Source organism: Rhinatrema bivittatum, chromosome 2, assembly GCF_901001135.1.
Source record: "Rhinatrema bivittatum chromosome 2, aRhiBiv1.1, whole genome shotgun sequence".
Taxonomy (NCBI): domain Eukaryota; kingdom Metazoa; phylum Chordata; class Amphibia; order Gymnophiona; family Rhinatrematidae; genus Rhinatrema; species Rhinatrema bivittatum.
In genome coordinates this window covers 513,035,429-513,055,523 of record NC_042616.1, presented here as the reverse complement: position 1 = coordinate 513,055,523, position 20,095 = coordinate 513,035,429, and the positions used below count along the sequence as shown (strand labels likewise).

The following is a 20,095-nucleotide window of genomic DNA, read 5'->3' as shown; positions in this document are numbered from 1 at the left end:
CAATCCAGGCTACAGGTACCTGACAAGTACCAAAAAAACTAAGTAGATCTCATGCTACTTATGCCAGTAATAGCAGTGGCTATTCTCTAAGACAAATTGATTAATAGCAATTAATGGACTTCTCATCCAAGAACTTATCCAAACCTTTTTTAAACCCAGCTACACTAACTGGCAACAAATTCCAGAGCCTAATTGGGCGTTGAGTGAAAAATAATTTTTTTCCGATTAGTTTTAAATGTGCCCTCTAGTCCTTCTAATATCCAAAAGAGTAAATAACTGATTCACGTTTACCCATTCCAGACCTCTCAAGATTTTAAAGACCTCAGTCATGTCCCCGCTCAGCCGTCTCTTCTCCAAGCTGAACAGCCCTAACCTCTTTAGCCTTTCCTGATAGGGGAGCTTTTCCATCCCCTTTATCATTTTGGTCACCCTTCTCTGTACTTTCTCCATCGCAACTATATCTTTTTGTAGATGCGGTGAGAGAATTGTACACAGTACTCAAGGTACAGACTCATCATGGAGCAATAGAGAGGCATTATAACATTTTCCGTTTTATTCACCATTCCCTTCGTAATAATTCCTAACATTCTGTTTGCTTCTTTGACTGCCACAGCACATATGTACCACGACAGCCGGCTCCTCCCCAGCACTGTCTATAATCCTATCTAGGTGATGCATTGGTCTATTTCCAGGAGAAAAGTGAAGAGTGGCAAGGATAACTATGTTGCTCTGAGAAGTCTCAAAGACTGCTGTAAGATTCAAATTAGATTATTTAATCGTTGACAAAACCTGCATATCTTTTCCATCCAGTAAATCTTTTGTATAAGGTGATAAATAGTAAACCCTTGAAACCAGGGATAAAGTTTGCTCAGAGATTTTTTAAATATTTATTTTATTTATTTAAAACTTTTCTATACCAACTTTCATGAATCAGATCAAATCAAATCGGTTTACAGGGAACAGAAGCATTATAACGTTAACCATAACCAGAAGAAGCGGAAAGTTACAATAAAACAGGGGATGTAACTGGGAGGTGATAAGCAGAGGGGGAAAGAGAAACTCAGTAACTAATTACAACTAAAGCGATGGTGGGTACTAGAAGCCTACATCTGATCTGTGGCATGGCAAGATGCTGGCCTAGATTAGGGGAAGGCTTGTCTGAATAACCATGTCTTAAGTTTTTTTTTTGAAAGTCAGAAGACAGGATTCTTGTCTGATGTCCGGTGGTATGGCATTCCAGATGGAAGGTCTCGCTGTTGAGAAGGCCCGTTCTCTGGTAGAAGACAAGTGAGCCACTTTGTTAGGGGGGGCATGTAGAGATCCTTTATAAGCTTCCCTTAAAGGTCTGGCAGAGGTGTGAAGTTTGAGTGGGAATTGCAGGTCAAGGGGGACCTGGTGGTGTATGGATTTGTGGATAATAGTGAGGGATTTGTGAAGGATTCTGAAGCTAAGTGCAGATCTTTGAGGATGGGCATAATGTGATCATATATTTCTTCCACATCTCTTTAAGGGACACCAGAGGGTTTTTTGGAAAGTTAATAAATCTAAGATTTGCCCCCTTTATTTGATTTTCCATTTGCTCTAGACAATTAGAAAGAAATTGGTTATCTTTTAATAAAGCTTGCTGAAGAGCAGAGGAACTTTCCAAATTTACTTTAAAAGTCTCATTAGATCTTTTAATGACTTTGTTTTCATTTCCAGAGTTTTTAGACGAACATCCATAGTATTTATATGATTCAGCACAGGATTCATTTGCTGACTTAATGGCCTCCCATTTGCTGACTTAATGGCCTCCCATATCGTTTCCAGAGTAAATATATTAGGTCTTACCAATTTACAAGACCTTATCGGCAAAACTACTTCCAACTGTGTAGAGGCTTCTCCATGCTGCCATTGAACTTTTCCTCCAGAAAATCTCTCTGCATCGCCAAGAATGTTATATGGCTCTGAGATGTCTCCAGGTAGGCCCATGGCCTCAGAACGGTGCTCAGCACTGGAAATGTCATCATCCAGCGCAGTTACCCAACATGGCTTCAGCCTGATCACTTCAGCAGGATTCACAGGAGCTTGCTGGTCCTCCAGGGACAGAGATTTTAGCGAATCAGGGAAGAATTCGAGTCCACCTTATTTATTTATTTATTTATTTATTTATTTATTTATTTTTAATTTTTATATACCGACATTCTTGTATCAAATACAAATCATACCAGTTTACAATAAAACAGAGTATGCAGGAAAATAGGTTTCCTAAGTCTAATACATTGAACATTTTTTAACAAGGAAATAGTTAACAAGGAATTACCAAATACTTTAAAAAAGGTTAATTAACAAAGGAAAAGTTAAAATAATTATAATAAATAAAAGTAACACAAAGGGTTGCACGAAGGGGTGCACAAAGGGGAGTGCCCCTTTGTTGTGCCCCTTCGGCGCGCGACGCCTAGTGGAAAGGCGCCGTTTACCAGCTGGCCGCTTAGCGTGATGACGTCAGGGGGGGCGGATCTCTTCATCCCTGAGTTTGCAGCATTCTCAGTTTCGGCGCAAAGATTTTTCAATTTTTTTGTTCTTTTTTGTTCTCATTTTTTCTCAAAGATTGCCCAGTGCAGAAGGGCTGCCCCTCCATGTCACTGCCTGGTGGAAAGGCGCCATTTACCGGCTGGCCGCTTAGTGTGATGACATCAGGGGGGCGGATCTCTTCATCCCTGAGTTCGCAGCATTCTCAGTTTCGGCGCGAATATTTTTCAATTTTTTTGTTCTTTTTTGTTCTCATTTTTTCTCAGAGATTGCCCGGTGCAGAAGAGCTGCCCCTCCGTGTCACTGCCTGGAGGAAAGGCGCCGTTTACCTTCCTCTCAAACCCTCTCCAGCAATCCAACTCCCACAGCGTTGATCCCCTGCTGCACATGGGTGTCCCTCGGCCTGATTACGGAGCTTGTAGGAAGGGCAACTGAGGCATCCCTCTCTCTAGCCCTCCATTTACGAACTGAATGCGGCATAGTTCACCAGGGTAAGCAGGAAAAATAAGACACCTTCAAGAGTGCACCGCTAGTTCAGCCATCTTAAATCTCTCAAGAATTCTATTATGACTTACAACAGATAATTAGCAGGTGTAAATATGCGCAAGTAACAGCCTTATGAGCATCCGCAAGTTTTAAAATAGCATCTCATTGTGTAAATATTGGTCCCAGCCTGCCCCTTTATTATATGAGCAAATTTATTCATGCACCATTACTTGTGCATATATGTTTCAGGTTTAACTATATGTGTGCACATCCTCATTTTTACACACACAGCTCTTTTAAAATTCATCTGTATGTGCATTTAATGAGGGTAAAACTTATCAATGGCATACATCATAGCAATTTTTAAAACCCCACTTACATCGGTAAAGTGTATTTATGCATGTATAAACCCAGTTTTAAGTGTGTGAAATGCTTTTGAAAATTAGAACCTTAGTATTGACTGGAATGATTTTTGGAGCATATAGTATACATTGTTTCCTTGATATAGGGCCCTAAATACATGAACTGTAGGTTCCTGTTTTTTTCCTGTAAAATGAACATGTATCAGGTTGGCAATGGGAAGGCCTTATTATGATTTCTGAACAGCCTACATTGTGTTTGTTCAAATCAAGAATACCCCAGAAATAGGTTTCCATAAAGTCATTTTCACATAGGGCTATTCAAATTACAAATTATGGGGTACATTTAAAAAAAAAGCGTGAGCGCGTACTTTTGTTCTCGCACCAGGCGCAAACAAAAGTACACCGGATTTGTGCACCTTGCGCGCGCCGAACCCTGCGCGTGCTGCCCGTTCCCTCTGAGGCTGCTCTGAAATCGAAGCGGCCTTGGAGGGAACTTTTCTTCTGCCTCCCCCCACCTTCCCCTCCCTTCCCCTATCTAACCCACCCCCCAGCCCTACCTAAATCCCCCTCCTAACCTTTATACAGGAAGTTACACCTGCCTCCGGGCAGTCGTAACTTGCGCGCGCCGAATGTCTGCTGGCGCGGCAGGCCCCGACACAAACCACTGTGTCGGGGCACTCGGCCACACCCCCGGACTGCCCCGGACTGCCGCCACGCCCCCGAACCGCCCCTTTTTGCAAGCCCCAGGACATACGCACGTCCCGGGGCTTGCGCGCACCGCCAAACCTATGCAAAATAGGCTCGGCGCACGCAGAGGCAGATTTCCTCAGGTTACGCGCGTATGTTACTGCCCATATTTGTCATCTATTTTCCAAGTTCTATTTTTATTTCATTTCCCAGCCTATGGCAAAACTCTTTGAAAGCAGGGCCCCTGAAGTTTTACTAATATTAAAAAGCTGCATGGTTCTGCATGGCTTCAATTGTTAAGAGCTTCTGTTATTGCTTTGTTATATATATATATATAGAGAGAGAGAGAGAGAGAAAAAATTGTACCAGAAATTGATATAAAATGTTCACACTTTTCAGATAAACCAATCTATTTAATGATAATTTAAATGCATATTGTTCTGGGTTTCTGTCTACCTGTCAAAAATAAATATTTTATATGAAGTTACATTGCCTTAGCACAGCAACAGGATCACTCTCTTAAGAAGCTTGGAAAGTGAAAAATTTCTCAAGTTCCTCAGAAAGACATTACACTAAGGAAGACCAAAGAACCCAAGCCTATGTTTTACATTTTAAAATAATTCTGCTCCTTCTTCCAAAGATACTATCTTATATCAAGATATCAAGGATAATTTAAATTAGCCTTGGGCATGTTTTACAGTTCATGCTTTTTTATTAAAGTTTAGAATAATAATACTTACAGATGGAACAAAATACAACAGCATTATTTCCAAGGGAATCAAAAAATAAACAATGCCATACACAACTAGAGACCATTTTATAACTGTGAATTTGGGGTACAATCTGTGTCTACCTATTACGCAAGACTTTATCCCAAATTTTCAAAGCAAACATTCCTTTTCAAAGGCGCAAAATGTTCAAGTTAAAGTATGTGCATAAGTCCCAAATCCTTCCCCCCCACCCCCCCAACCCAGCCCAGAGTGCCTATCCTCAATGCACGTAAAAGTATGTGCGGACTTGGGCTATACATATATTTTTACATGCACTGAGCCTTGGGCTATTTTAGAACAAACATTTACTGTATATGCATAAAACCATGTTTTATGCATGGCTTTGCAAAGCAGGCCCTTCAAACTCTAACATTTGAAATCCTTGAATTTTGGGCTAAAACAAAATCAAAGCTAAAAACTTAAAATGTTAGAACAAAGACCAGTCCGCCATTGGACGCGCGTTTTCGATGTGCTAGCGTTACCCCTTATTCAGTAAGGGGCCAAAAACACGCGTCCAACCCCCCGAACCTAATAGCGCCTGCAGCAAGCAAATGCATGTTGATGGCCCTTTTAGGTATTCCCGCGCGATTCAGAAAACAAAATGTGCAGCCAAGCCGCAAATTTTGCTTTCAGAAATTAGCGCCTACCCATGGACCAGAATGTCATAGGAAGTGCCTTAAGGAGATCTCTCCTATTGTATGCATGCCTATGACTCTAGCGATGCCAGGACTGCCGCCCCAATACGCTGTCAGAAAGCTCTGTTGTTAAAGCTGTTATGAATTGTTGTGGGTGGATCCTTGGACCAGTGGCAGATGACCACACCCTTGGGGGAAATCCCGAGAGGGACCACTAGTCAGGCTTAGTGTAGAGACAGACACACACTAGTTCTTTTATTAGACAATATAGTAAACCACCAGAGGTGGCAGTAGTGAGCTGGAAGTGCCCGGTTGGGCTGTAGTCCCTCAGGTATTGGAACAGCGATCCCAGTGTGGCTGAGCTGTAGAGAAACTAAGAGAGTGAGTAGGCAAAGCATGCAGCATTCAGGAACAAGTCCTTGATGGTAATACTCCCACAATAGTCTCTTAAGGCAGCCCAGGAGTTGGTATGCATTAGGCCCTCGAGGAGCGAGTACCTGGTTCCAGGGAAAGCTCTGAGAGATAGATGGAACTCACTGATGTTGAAGCAGCGATGACTTCTTAGCAGAAGAGGTATTCAGGAGCAAGTCCGGGACGTGGGCCCTCGAGGAGCGAGTACCGGTTCCGGACTGCGACCTGAAAAGAAAAAGAGAGAGCGAGGCCCGCGAGGAGCGGGTACCTCTAGTGAAGTCTGAGGCGGCAGAGTAGCTAGGGTTGAGGAGAGCGATGTTGAGCACCCTCAAGCCACGGTGAACGTTGAAGGCGTAAGAATATCAGCAGCAATGGAAAGGGTTGCTGGGGACGTCATAGCGTTCTTCAATAGAAGTGGCAGTGTTGAGAAACGTCCAAGGCCCACTTCAAATTGTAGTTCAATAGTGGATCTTCTGAATTGGTGAGAGGACTCTTCAGATATTCCACTAAAGTTTGAGGAATAAGGTTGCCTCCTTTTCCTGAGTCCACCAGGGCAGGAGTCTGAACCGAACCCGGTCCATAGGTCAAGGAGATCGCTCCTGGACCCACGCTGGACCCCCAGGGACTTTTGACCACAGGATATCCGTGCCATTGGCCGGCCCCTGTCACATGGTAGGAGCACTGGATGGCTGGCGCGGGACCTGCAGGGACTTTTGGCCAGCTTGGGGGGGCCTCCTGACCCCAAAAAGACTTGCCAAAAGTCCAGCAGGGGTCTGGGAGTGACCTCCTGCACTCAGGCCGTATTGCCAGTATTCAAAATGGCGCCGGCGCTACCTTTGCACTCACTATGTCATAGGGGCCGATGGTCGGTCCCTGTGACATAGTGAGGGCAAAGGCTAGCGCCGGTGCCATTTTCCGTACTGGCAGCCGCTAGCCTTTTCTCTCACTATGTCACAGGGGCCAGCTGTCGGCCCCTGTGACATAGTGAAGGCAAAGGTAGCGTGGGTGCCATTTTGAATACTGGCAATACGGCCCGAGTGCAGGAGGTCGCTCCCGGACCCCCGCTGGACTTTTGGCAAGTCTTGTGGGGGTCAGGAGGCCCCCCCAAGCTGGCCAAAAGTCCCTGGAGGTCCTGCGCCGGCCATCCAGTGCTCCTACCATGTGATAGGGGCCGGCCAATGGCACGGATACCCTGTCACATGGTAAGGGCAAAGGGCCATCGGCGCCATTTTTATTAGTGGCAGCCGATGACCCGAGAGTGGGAGATCGCTCCCTGCGCCCCCACTGGACCACCAGGTAATTTTAAAAGGTTTTGGGGGGAGGTCGGGAGGGTGGGGGAGGCTAAGGGTGTCATTTTAAAGGGTCAGGTGGGGTTTTTTTTATCGGGCCATCGGCGCCATTTATATTAGTGGCAGCCAAAATGGCAACTATAGCCCGAGAGCGGGAGATTGCGCCAGGACACCCCCCCCCCCCCCCACTGGACCACCAGGTAATTTAAAACATTTTGGGGGGGTTCGGGAGGGTGGGGGATTTGTTTTAAAGGGTCAGGGTAGGTTTAGGGGTTGTTTTGGTGTGCCGGTTTTCCCATCCTCCCCCAATTTACGATTTTTCACGATAAATCGGGGGAATTTCTATTGTATCGCGACTCTAATGATTTTTGACGATTTAAAAAATATCTGACGATTTTTTTAAATCGTCAAAAAACGATTCACATCCCTACCAGGCAAACCCTGCTTGGTCATCCTGACCAGGGCCGGGAGGGGTTTCTTTTTCCAGTCCCCTCACTGGCTGGTTGGGATTTTTCCCTCTGGGTTGTTTTCAGGTTTTTTGCAATTGTAGTAGTAGGAGCCTGGTGAGACATCTGGACTTTTCCTGGATTGAGGGCGGAGAACCATGTTTTTGGGACATCCAGGGATAGGGAAGACCCGCCCTCCATATCCTCCACGAGGAAGATGTCAGTGATCCTTTGCAAGGAACTCCGGTGTTAAGATCAGTTTTTGGCTTAAAAGGCAATTTTGTTAGAAGATCTGGAAGATTTTGGCTGGCCCTTATTCCCACCCTGGTAAAAGAACATTGAAAGCTACATATTCAAGGATCCCTTCTCAACTTGGGATCTGTGAAAGTGAGTGAGATCAAGAAGGATTGAGGGAAATTGTGAGTAATACTAAATTTGTTACATCAGACGACTCCCATTCAGAGTCTTTGCCCCTGGGAAGAGAGACTGTGTTATACATTTTTAGCCAGCTGGAAGGGGGTTTTCTGTCCCAAAAAGGATATCCCTGCCCTCTTGGGAACCTCATTAATTCAAGCCTTGGATGGTGAGAGTTTCCCTCACCCAGAACCAAAGTAAAGAGACCCTTGTACAGATAGAAAGATAAAGAACTGTAACAGTCATCTGTGGAAATTAAAGGAATTAATTTGAATTGTGCCATTTCTCATCTGATTACCCATCGGTAAAGGCTTTTATTTTTGGACACTCAACCAAAGTCTCCTGTGTCTTATTTCTGGCACTTCACAGTGTGGAGGAAATGTATCCCTCATAAGGAATACAAATAAGAGTCACCCCTGTCACATTGGGCCCTGAATTAAATCTTTCCCCCCACCTACAAAGGATTTGGCCCTGGGAGTAAGAGAGCTTGTGAGAGAGTTAGCCAGTGAATGGTTCCAGCCCCAGAGAAAATCAGATTATTTTATGGTTCCATTGGGAATGGGGTTATATATTTATAATTTAAATTTATAAAATTGCTCCATCTCAAAAAAAGTCCCCTTCTCCCCACTCCCCACAACTTAATTTCTCTCTGTCTTTTTACCCCTCTCCTTTGTCCTGTTTCTCATCTCCCCTACCTCTCCTTTTTCAACGTACTTTTCCATTTTTTTGACCTTGAGCAGTGCTAACAGTAGCTCCACTGTTCTAGGACCACCTTAAGAACAGATCAAGTGCTGCCAAAACTAAGTGACCAAACAGAACCTTTTGGCCTCAGTGGGGCTGATGTGTGGTCGTGCCAGCTCACACCTTACAAAGAGCGCAGCTCACTGCTTCTGTGACATAAACAGCTGTAAACAAAACTTAAAATCCTGGTCAGCTTAGTATTAGGTTCCAATGTATTTTCCTGTGGTGCTGATCTTAAGCCTTCTGAATCCTGGATGAATTTATGAACACACAGCTTACAAGAAAGATCACCTGAGAGGGATGTGTAATACACAGCCAACAAAAGAGGAAGAAGCAAATTCCTTTGTTGATTAAACACATGGCCTCAGGTGCTTCTGCCTAGCAAGATCATGATGAAACAGACTCAGTTGCATTATAATTATTCCAAAATATGTAACTGAAGATTTGTGTATGCATCATGTATCTAATGTTTCTTCTCACTCCTGAACATTACAGAAAACGACTGCTTTACATCCCAGAGAATGGGAAGTTCAGAGTTAAAGCCTTGGGAATCCACCAACAGTTATATAACACTGTTTGTGTAAGAGCAAGTTTGCCAGGCTTGAGTTATTATAGACTAATATTTATGTACACATAGCATGCAGTGTGCTGGAGAAATTGTTTGTTTTCATGTTGTTTCTTCTAACCTGAGACATTCAGATTACCTAAGGGCAGCACAGGTAAATATAGGTGGGGCTGTGGCATCCTGGGAAGATCTGTGAGGTATGTGTCAGAAACTCTGATGAAAAGCTTAACTCCTTCTCTTCCTGTCACTGCTCCAGTGGCTAAGTCAGAATTCACTACCAGAAGACTACCACTTCCAATACAATTCAAGTCGAATATGGCCTAGACAACATTCTGAGGACAGCATTTAAGAAACTAAAGCTAGTTTGGATCATGAAGAAAATGGTAATATTGAATATTCAATAAAAGAATATATGTGATTTACCTGGCAGAAGTATTTACCCATAGGTGCTCCCAGAAAAATAAAAAGAAGCCTGGGGTTACCTGGGACTGCCATTCAGTATGTCAGAGTGCTGTAAATAAAAAACAGAGGGATGTAGAGCGAGAGAGTGCCAGCATAAGCTGACTGGAATGATTGAGACGAAATGGGAACATTTTTATCCAGTGGCCCAATCCAAAATATTACAGATATTAATACAGAGGATGAATCCTGCTCCTTGCTTCCTCAACCCTTGTTCCACTGCTCTGTTAAAATCCATCACTGAAGACATCTACCAAGACTATAAGTACTGAAATAAAAGAAATTAAGGTAGTCAGCAGGGTTTTAGGGGTTGGGGCTAGTAAGGTAAAAGGGAGACAAGTTAGGTAGGGCGTTTAGGAAGTCCACTGCTTTACCAGGGCAAACTGGGAAGCAACTGGGAAAATAGACCTAATGAGTTGCCCGCGGACCGACTAAAATGACCCCCACTTCCCCACTTACACATGCAAAACGGCATTCACGTGCACATGCGCGCGTCGATATAAAATAATGTGCACATGTACGCATGGGTAGCCGATTTTATAACATGCGTGCATAAATGCGCGCATATTATTAAATCAGCACGCTCATGTTCGTGCGCTGGCCAACATGCGCATATGTTCGCATGCACGCGGGTATTAAATTCACCTCAATGTGTCTTTCAAATTCCTATGGCTGTTGGCACAGTAACATTTCTCCTAGTGACAGTGACGTAGCCAGAACTGATTTTTTGGGTGGGTACACAAGGTTAACATGGGTGAGCGGTAGGCAAGCAGGTCTGAGACCTACTAGTTGTATTCTTAATGGTAAATAATGCCATACACTGCACTCTATTATGGCTTTCTAAGTAGTTTGCAACAGACATTATGCATCATGCATGAACTTTAAAACAATTTACCTCAAGTATTTCAAACACTTACCAGCATTAAAAATGTCTTATTAATCTGTATTAATTTTATATTTATTGTACTTTATAAATGCACAAGTATATCATGTACAAAGCAAAGAAAACAAACAAACAGATCCAATCAATTATGACTAAAAGTCCATTAACGGCTATTAATCAAGCTTACTTAGGGGTAGATTTAAAAAGCCCTGCGCGCCCGGTGAGCCTATTTTGCATAGGCCGCCGGCGTGCGCAAAGCCCGGGGACGCGTGTAAGTCCCAGGGCTTTGCTTCGGGGGGGGGGGGGGGTGTTGGGGGGGTGTCGGAGGCGGTGCAGCTTGGTGAAGATTTGATGTCACTTGCAGTGAGGAAAGTCTCACAAAGATGAAATTTTGTACAATGTTATCTCACCCTAGCTTGATGGTACCCTGAGAGGCCTTGTAGTCTATCTCTCTTTCTCTCTCTCTTCAAAAATGTCCATAAACATGCTCCTTTTTGATGAATTTAGGGGTAAATGTGAAAGTCCAACCCCAGGAATATCTCTGACCTAGCCCCTTTTTAATCCAGCTAAATTTTGGTTTTACCCAGCTAAAACCCCACTTTATCCTAAGTAAACATTTTGAATATTGTCCCTTAAATGACATATTCAGTATTAAGCTTGTGATAGGCCACACAAATTAAATAAAATGTAAATTTCAACTGAGCATGCAGAAATGTTTGGTAAAGTCAGATTTTGATTCTGCACATGGAAAGTGGAAGCATAGAGTGTAAAGAACTCATAGTGGGTGGCTTTCTCATTAACAAATTACCATTGTATGTCAGAAATCTAGCCTTATGTGGTTTAGATGTGGCAGAGAAAAAAAACAAAAACTCGTTAACATGAATAATTGTAATTGTCTACAGATGAGAGAAATTAACTTGTCAAGCTAGAAAACTGAATACAAGTTTGATTATGGGTCTGGCAGTATACTTTAGTGATTAAAACAAAGCGCTGTGACCCAAGAGGCCATAATGGAGTCAGTTAATTATTGGCCCACTTTAAGCAAATCATTTAACCTTCTTGTCTTTCCCTTATGCACACACTTTCTGTCTCTCTGTCTCAATCAGATTTTCTTTCATTTTCTAGCTGATGCTTCTCATCATAGTATGCAAATTTGTGGATACAATACAGAGAAAATATTTAAAATAGCATTCCCAGGTGGAAAACATGTGGGTACTTTGTTCTCATAAGCTTTGCACAAATTTTCAAAGGGAAAGTCCCCCATGTACTTTGCTTTTGAAAATTACCCTTGGTTACTACTGGTCCATGGACTTTGCACCTCCTTTTTATGCAGTCTGAATTTGACTGGGAAATAGCATGCATACATTTTCAAATGCAATGTACACATGCTGTTCCCTAATTCTGCCCAAATCATGCTCCCAATTTTACCTCCCTTTTACCCAGCTAGAAGTACACCCATACTTTTAGTTGGGTTAAGAGTTTCCAGTTTTCAGAGGCTTTTCACCTATGCTTTTAAAAACTGTCCTTTAGGAGGGTAATTTTCTGCCCGTATTAATGCAAAGTCTACGATTACTTTTTACCTTTTGACTTTGCTGTAATTTTCAAGGTGAACTTATGTGTGTATATTCACTTTGAAAATTATCCCAGGAAAAATACCCAAGTACTTTTATACCTACTAATTTGTGCTTACAGTTTCTTGGAGAAAAAAATGTATACAAACATTTGAATATTCAAAAATATGCAAGTAAGTGCAAGCACCACCCCAACTCCGCTGCTAGAAATCCCTCGTCATTGCTGGTAAAGTTACACATGTATTGACACTAAGACGGAAACTTTCATAGCGGCATGTGGGCGCAAATGCGTGTGCATTCAACGGCCTGCGTCCAGGGACGTGCCTATTTTTTAACATACATGCGTATATGTACGCATGTTGTCAAATAGCCTGACCGCACACATATGTGCACTCAATTTTAAGTTGGCGTGCGCCTGTGCATGCAAATGCTGCTGCTACTGCGTAAATGGGGGAATTCTAAAAGGCACGTGCACCGCCGCTATTGCAAGTTTCCCATTTCTTTCCCAGTTCGCCCGGTTAAGAGATAGGACTTCCAAACCTCCCTAGTTTAATAGCTTTTCTTTTCCATGTTAGCCCCGATCCTAAAACACCAGTGACCCACCTGGTTTTTTTTTTGTTTTACAAATTGCACATCATCCATAGCTGAAGTAAAGTTGCGCGGCAGGGGACCCTGGCACGCACAAATGCGCATAAGTATTTACGCTCAAATTCCATGTTATAATCCTGGAACACCCATGCCATGCCCACACCCCTTTTTGGAAACTTTTTATTTGTGCACATAGGGCCGGATTTTAATACATACGCGCGGGTGTACATTTGTGCGCACAACCCGGCGCGCACAAATGTACGCCCGATTTTATAACATGCGCGCGCAGCCACGCACATGTTATAAAATCCAGGGTCGGCGCATGCAAGGGGGTGCACAATAGTGCAACTTGCGTCGCCGAGCCCTTGGGGAGCCCTGCTAGCTTTCCCCGTTTCCTCCAAGGCTGCTCCGAAATCGGAGCGGTCTCGGAGGGAACATTCCTTCTGCCCCCCACCTTCCCCACCCTTCACCTACCTAATCTACCCCCCAGCCCTACCTAAACCCTCCCAACGTTTATTTTATAAGTTGTGCCTGCCTCCGGGCAGGAGTAGATTGCGCGCACTGGCCAATGGCCGGCCCGCGATTCCGGGCACAGCGGCAAATGGCCGCTGTGCTTGGAGGCTCCTGCCTCACCCCCGCCCATTCCCCACCCCTTTTTTCAAGCTCCTGGACTTACACGCATCCTGGGGCTTTACGCGTGCCACCGGGCCTTTTGAAAATAGGCCCAGCGCATGTAACCCCCCTACACACGTAAATCCTCCTGGATTTACGCGCGTAGGGCTTTGAAAATCTGCCCCATAGTGTGAGATATGCACATACTCCGGTTTTTAAAATCCACTCGGCACACCCCTAATTATGGCATGCGTTGGGCTTTTAAAATTCACTTTTAAGGGGGTAATTTTCAAAATTTTTGGGTGTAAATGTAACATACTATTGTAGCAATTTTCAAAATCCATTTACTTGAGTAAAGTGCACTTACATGAATAAATCCTATGGATATTATAGCAATTTTAAAAAGCCCATTTACTCGAGTAAAGGGCATTTACCCGAGTAAAACTCAGTTTTTCTTGATTAAATGCTTTTTAAAATCAAGCCCTAAGTGTGTAAGTTTACCCACATACAGGAAGTGCAGATTTCCAAAAGCTCATTTTGATGGATTAAGCACTGTTTTACCCACAGAAATAGCTCAGTGAGTCAGTGTACACTCATACTCACCTGAGGTTCAAACTTTTGACACCATACTAGATGGTTATATACAGGTTATTTAGGTATAGCTTGGTCCTCCATCCCAGAGAGAATTGACTACACAGACTGAACAGGAAGAGTAAACTACTTTATTATTTTCCAGAGCACCCTCTAACGCCTCATGACCTTTGTTAACAACTTTATGAATACAGCCTTTAACTGAAAATCATACTCCACAACACACCAGTCTCAGCTCCCACTTCCAGACCTTCAGATACCTGAAAGGTTTTAATGATGCACAATCGGCAAACCTTATCCATTGGAAATAAATCGGTATGTAACCCCCCACCCCTCTGAGGTGTATTCATAGTGACCCTCCTGCTGCAGTGGCAGAGGCAGTGTTAGATCAGCAATGGGGTTTCAGGTGGTATCAGAGGAGTCACAAATTGTAATTGCCCAGAGGGGGAAGGATAGAAAAGGAATTCTCCTTCTTACCGAGTCTCCCAATATTAGGAATAGGGGTCCAGAACCCACCCAGCAAGTCTCCCAGGGGAAGAGAGAGAAGGCAGAACCCAAATAGAAAAAAATATTGATTGTAAGCAGATACAAATTTTACAAATTCTGAGCTATGACTCAGATTTATTATCACCAGTTTAAACAGTGAGAAACAAGTAATGAAAATATTATAAAGATACTGTAAGTTTTCCACAATTAATACAACTTGGTTTTCTCTTAATTCCCAGTTAACAGGTATTTCAAATGAAGAGAACCGGTTCTCCTAACTTTACCATAAAACAATCAGGTAAGTATGGTTTGAGTATTATTTATTTATTTAGTTAGTTAGTTAGTTAGTTAGTTATTTACTTTATTTTCTATACCGATGTTGGTATATACCTTCACACCGGTTTACAATGTTTCATAATTAAAAATCATAAAATACAATAAAAAAAATTTAAACCAATCAAACAAGTAACTATACATCAGACTCATTCTTAAATTAATATAAAAGAAACAAATCATGAAATAAAATAAGACGTAAAAAGTAAATAATCACATTAAAACACATAAAATAATTAACAGAAAGCATCAACATATACAAAACATTGAAAATTACTGGCTGACTTCTACTTGGAATGCTTGTACATACAGCCACGTTTTTAGTGCTTTCCTAAATTCTTTTAAATCTCTCTGGGGCCTTAATTCTACAGGTAATAAATTCCATAGACCTGGACCGGCTAATGAAACAGCTCTTTCCCTGACAGAGGTAAGTTTAGCAGTGGCAATAGAAGGAATTGTAAGAAGTCCTTTACCTGCTGAACGCAGATTTCGTTGAGGGGTGTGTATGCGCAGAACTGCTATACTTCTCTCAAAGGAGAGAAAGCAGGGAAAGCTATTCCACTTTAGCAGGGAAATAATTAAGGTGAATTAAAAAAACAAAACAAAACAGGCACAATTCCCAGATAAATAGGCTCAGGCTGACAACAGAGTCTGTTAGGATTTTATCTCAAATCCTAACCTTAATTTGTTCATACAGAAAAAAAAAAAAACTGTACAGAAATTAATTTCTCCTTAGTGGAAATTTTCTGTCAAGGTGTAAAATTATGTTTTTTTTTCTCACAAACCTTTATTTCTCATTCACCACAGCTAACTGGCTGGGACTAAACCCGCAGCCCAGCAATCACTGTCTTATCCTGTCCATACTTTGACAGCTGCTACTTATACCAAATACAGGCACTAAAATTCTCAATCACACACTGTCATCCACTCAGAAATGTGCCTACAAATATTCCCTCTGCATTTTTTTTTATTACTGCATGCAGACACTTCAGGCAGTCTCTGAAGAGAAACAGGTGATGGAAGCACCTCTGCCTTCACTGTGTCCCCTCTCTCACTCACAGCTTGGATCCTAACTGACTCAACTCTCCCATCAGCTGCCTTAGCAGGAAGCATTTGGGTTACCATGGATAGGGCACACTGTCAGTTTCCAGGGCTCCCAGGTTCCAGCATGGGCTCCGACAGCCCCTGTCAGCTGACCACTTTTACTGAGCTGAGGATAGGAACTCTATACTGTGATAGCCAATTTTACCATTAATTTCAGATTTAAGGCATTTTCTCATCTATTATATTTAATAAAAAATTATTTTACCCTCCCCCCTTTCTTTACTTCAACCACTGGGTCACAAAAGAAAATATTCTTTTACTCAATGCATAATTAAGCTCTGGAATTTGTTACCAGAGGATGTGGTGAATGCTGGTAATGGAGGTGCATTTAAAAAAAGGATTGGAGAAGTTCCTGGAGGAAAGGTCCACAAACCATTATTAAGTTAAGAGTTGTAGAAATCTACTGCTTACCCCTGGGATAAGCAGCATGGAATCTGTCTATTCTTTGGGATCCTGCCAGGTACTTGTGACCTGAACTGGCCACCGTTAGAAACAGGATACTGGGCTCAATGAACTTTTAGTCTGACCCAGTATGGCTATCTTATGTTCTTATGTATGTATCATCCAATTGTACTTGGGATAACTGTGGGAGCGATAACATATTAAAAAATTCCTCTCTAGATTAAACGTCCTCACTATCAAGAGAATAAAGGTTTTCATAGAATTCTTTAAAAACTTCACAAATTTGCTCTGAGATGAAGACTAACCCTGAGAATTCTTAATGGTTGGAACAAATTTAGAACCAGTGTAGGAGGAGTGTATGAAGGAGCTCTGCCCCAAGGCCTTACCATCCGATTGCAACACTTACCCAACACCAGCTAAACACATCCAGGTCCTTTAAAATCAGTGCCATGCAGCATGCCCCTAGGGCCTTTTTTTCATCTACTCCTTCTCAATGTTTGGAGGTTCACTGGAATGGGTAAGAAGAGGAAAGGAATCATTAGAGCCTACCCATCCAGGCCAGCAGTTTCCTCCCCATCTGGCCAGCCCACCTTGGAAGCCTTCCGTTTTGTGCATCAACAAGTTGTCAGGACTTTCTGAACTTGGAAGTGTTTCTCCTACTTAGTGAAACAATTGTTTCTCTTTGTCCTGATAGCTGTTCCTTTTCTCGAGTGGGTCCTGAGATCTCTACAGGTCATGGGGGTGAGGCCATTATAAAGGATATACACACTGACTCTCATCATGATGGGGATGATCCTGTGGTTGGGAATTTTGTTGTGAACATTTCCCAAGTGACCCCAGAGACATTGGTTCAATCTGGTTATCTGAGTTTATGGACAGCAATAGTGGGTTTAATAAATCAATTTCTACAAAGACTGATAAATTATTGACTTCGGTGGGGGATTTGCCTTTACAAGTTAACACTCACTCACAAATGATAGAGGAGCAGAAAAAGGAAATTGAGGAGGTCAAGAACTCATGTGACAGGCTACATGAGTGTGACTTAGCTCTAATTAAAGACAATCAAATTTTACATCATAAGATTGAGAATATGCATAAATTACTCAAATGTTGAATTTGAGATTCCTCAGTTTCCCTAAGTGTTCCTTAATCTTTCCAATATATATGCTGCATAAATTTTATGTAGAATTATTGAAAATTCCAAAATTCCAATTTCAAAGATATTTTATTTACCTAATTGTACTACTGCTGTCTCTACAAATGCTTCTTTGAGACCAGGTGTGTCTTCAGTCTTGATTTCACTGGAATTTTAAAGCAATCTCAAAATGAAGCTCCAGACAGAGCAACACTTTTGGTCATATTTGCACTTGAGCCAGATAAGCACTGGACATTAAAATTGTTTTCTCATTTAAGAAGTACTCTTTTTTTTTAGGTCAGAATATTGCTGTGTTCCATGACGTGTCTAGGGAAATGAAATAAAGAAGAAAGTTGTTTAGGTTTCCCTTGTAAATGTATCATGAAGTTGAGTGGGGTGAAATATATTTTCTGTGATACAGATCAGCCAGAAGGTTTCTTATCTAAAAGGTCTCTGCCCACTGTTGCTGTACCAAGTTGTTAATGAATCGGCATAATTTGTTTAGTCTTGGAAATGTAGATATCTTTTTTTCTTTAAATGATAAATGATGTGTTTTCTTTTTGTATTTTCTTCTTTTGTAATATCTTTGTCTTTTTTTCATCATGTTTTTCAAAGTCAAGATTTCTTGATTTGTAAATTGTGAAATTGCAATAAAGAGAATTTAAAAAAATAAAATAAAGGAACCAGGTTTACTACCATAAATGAAAAATGTGTTTCAAAGGCTGCAAGGAAAGCTGCAGTCTATGGTTTATTAAATTATTTAACAAACGCTGCAGTTCAACAAATTTCTGCCTGGCACTTTTCAAATTGGAAAAAAATCATTTTTAACAGAGTTAAGCTCTGACTCTAAAGCTATAATATCTTTATACCAAACATTATTTTCCTCAATGACAAAACTGATTATCTCCCCCTAAGCATTGCCTTAGCCATTTCCCAAAAGAGAAATGGCCTAGTTCTATGTTGTGAATTATTAATATATAGCCCACATTTATCCCTAAGAAACTTTTGAAAATCAAGATTATTATGCAACCATAAAGGCATTCTCCATAATTTATATTGCCTTATAATGTCATGCCGTTTTCAATAGTACAGCTAACTGGAGCATGATCAGATATAACTAGAGGTTTACAGCTTTTAACTCTAAAAAATAAGATTTAAAAATTTAAAATATAATCTATTCGAGATTGAGTTCCATGTCCCCTTGAAAGAGGAGTAAAATCTTTTATCAGTAGGGTTCAAGATCTCCCAACATGTGTGGCTCTGACCACTAGATGGCATCTGGATACCAGCAGTTACTGGAGGCCATTCTTTCTATGTCATGTTTGCTTTTTCAGGAAAATTAATTCCAAAAGCGCCTATTCTTTAACACTGGGAAGCTTCTGGAAAGGAAGAGAACCAAGAGGCCAGTGGGTATGTAAGCTATTAATTTGACAGGCAGGGTTGCCCAGCCCAGTAAGGGGAATGGAGAATGAGTATAAAAGGTGCTTCGAAGCTGGATGTCTGATGAAGGGTGTCGGAGTGCCTGGAAGAGCCAAGCCAGGAAAGAAGTATTACCTTTCACACTTTATCCTGAGATCCTATTAAAAGGATCTGGAGTGTGGACTGTAGTTGAGAGAAGATCCATCTGCAGATTACAAATCTGAGTTATGAAAATGGAGTGCCAGGTGCTTCCAACAGCCCTATGGTGAACAGAAATACAAGTGGATGGATTACACGTTCTTGCTGATTAAGAGGAAGTTTGAAACAGACTGTGGATGCAGGAACATCGGTTGGCGGGGAGGGGGGGGCACTGATGGGTAATTCAGGGCTGATGCAAGAGGATTAGGCGCCCTAAGCACTTTCTGCCTTGTGCCGCCCCCACCCCCACCCCTGGTCGCAGCCCCGACTCCTACTTCTCGAGAGTGGAGGAGGCCCTCCATGGCTCGCGAGCAGCGGCAAAGAGGAATGGAGATTTGAAGCCCCATTCCTCTTCGTCGCCGCCGCTCATGCCCCCTAATGGTCGGTGCCCTAAGCCCAGGGCTAGCTCGCCTAGTGCTTCCGACGGCCCTGGGGTAATTCATCATAGAGCTTGGAACCTGCACTGGCCCAAAGAACCAGGGTTGCACCATCCTGGAGCTGCTCCTTTGTATTGAGACTGGACTGTGAACTGACTCTGAAAACTGAATGCGGAGTTGTGAATTTGGAAGTTGCATGAGGAACTATGTTGTTGGGGAGGGGGGGGGGTGCTAGCTTGGTCTAAGGAAAAGGTACCAGTTGGTTATTTTAGTGCAGGGTTCTGGACTGACACTGTGCTCAATGGACAGAGATTGTACAGACCTTGGAGCTGCTCCTGGAATATGATACCTGGATTTTGAGCTCCTTCTGAAGTGTGAGTAGATTGATGTGACATCAGTGGAAGCTAGGTGAAACATCTAGGACACCTTCCCCACCCACCCCCACCCCCAACCAAGGGTCCAAGAAAAGAAAAGAGACATTGTGAGGAGGTATTTGCAGGTGTTTAAGTATAAAAGAGACTGCCTTTGTGGAAATTGTGGAGAAGAGACTTTGGAGAGTGAGTTGGCTCTGCAGAGGTTCTGGGGAATGATGAAGAGGGGAAAAAGAGTAACAGCTATGG

The 20,095-nt window shown here is 42.4% G+C and overlaps 1 long non-coding RNA gene across 4 annotated transcripts; it reads left to right on the top strand.

The window, feature by feature from the left end:
- The first annotated feature begins 638 nt into the window (after positions 1 to 638).
- On the top strand, positions 639 to 18,141 carry LOC115085114. 4 transcript variants are annotated; one of them, XR_003854718.1, is made up of 6 exons: positions 639 to 3,002; positions 9,574 to 9,700; positions 14,167 to 14,336; positions 14,747 to 14,805; positions 15,212 to 15,267; positions 17,779 to 18,141. It is a non-coding gene; the product is annotated as an uncharacterized LOC115085114 (long non-coding RNA). The 4 variants fall into 4 exon arrangements; XR_003854719.1 differs by lacking the exon at positions 9,574 to 9,700; XR_003854717.1 differs by lacking the exon at positions 639 to 3,002 and having other exon boundaries at positions 7,524 to 9,700.
- The last annotated feature ends 1,954 nt before the right edge of the window (positions 18,142 to 20,095 follow it).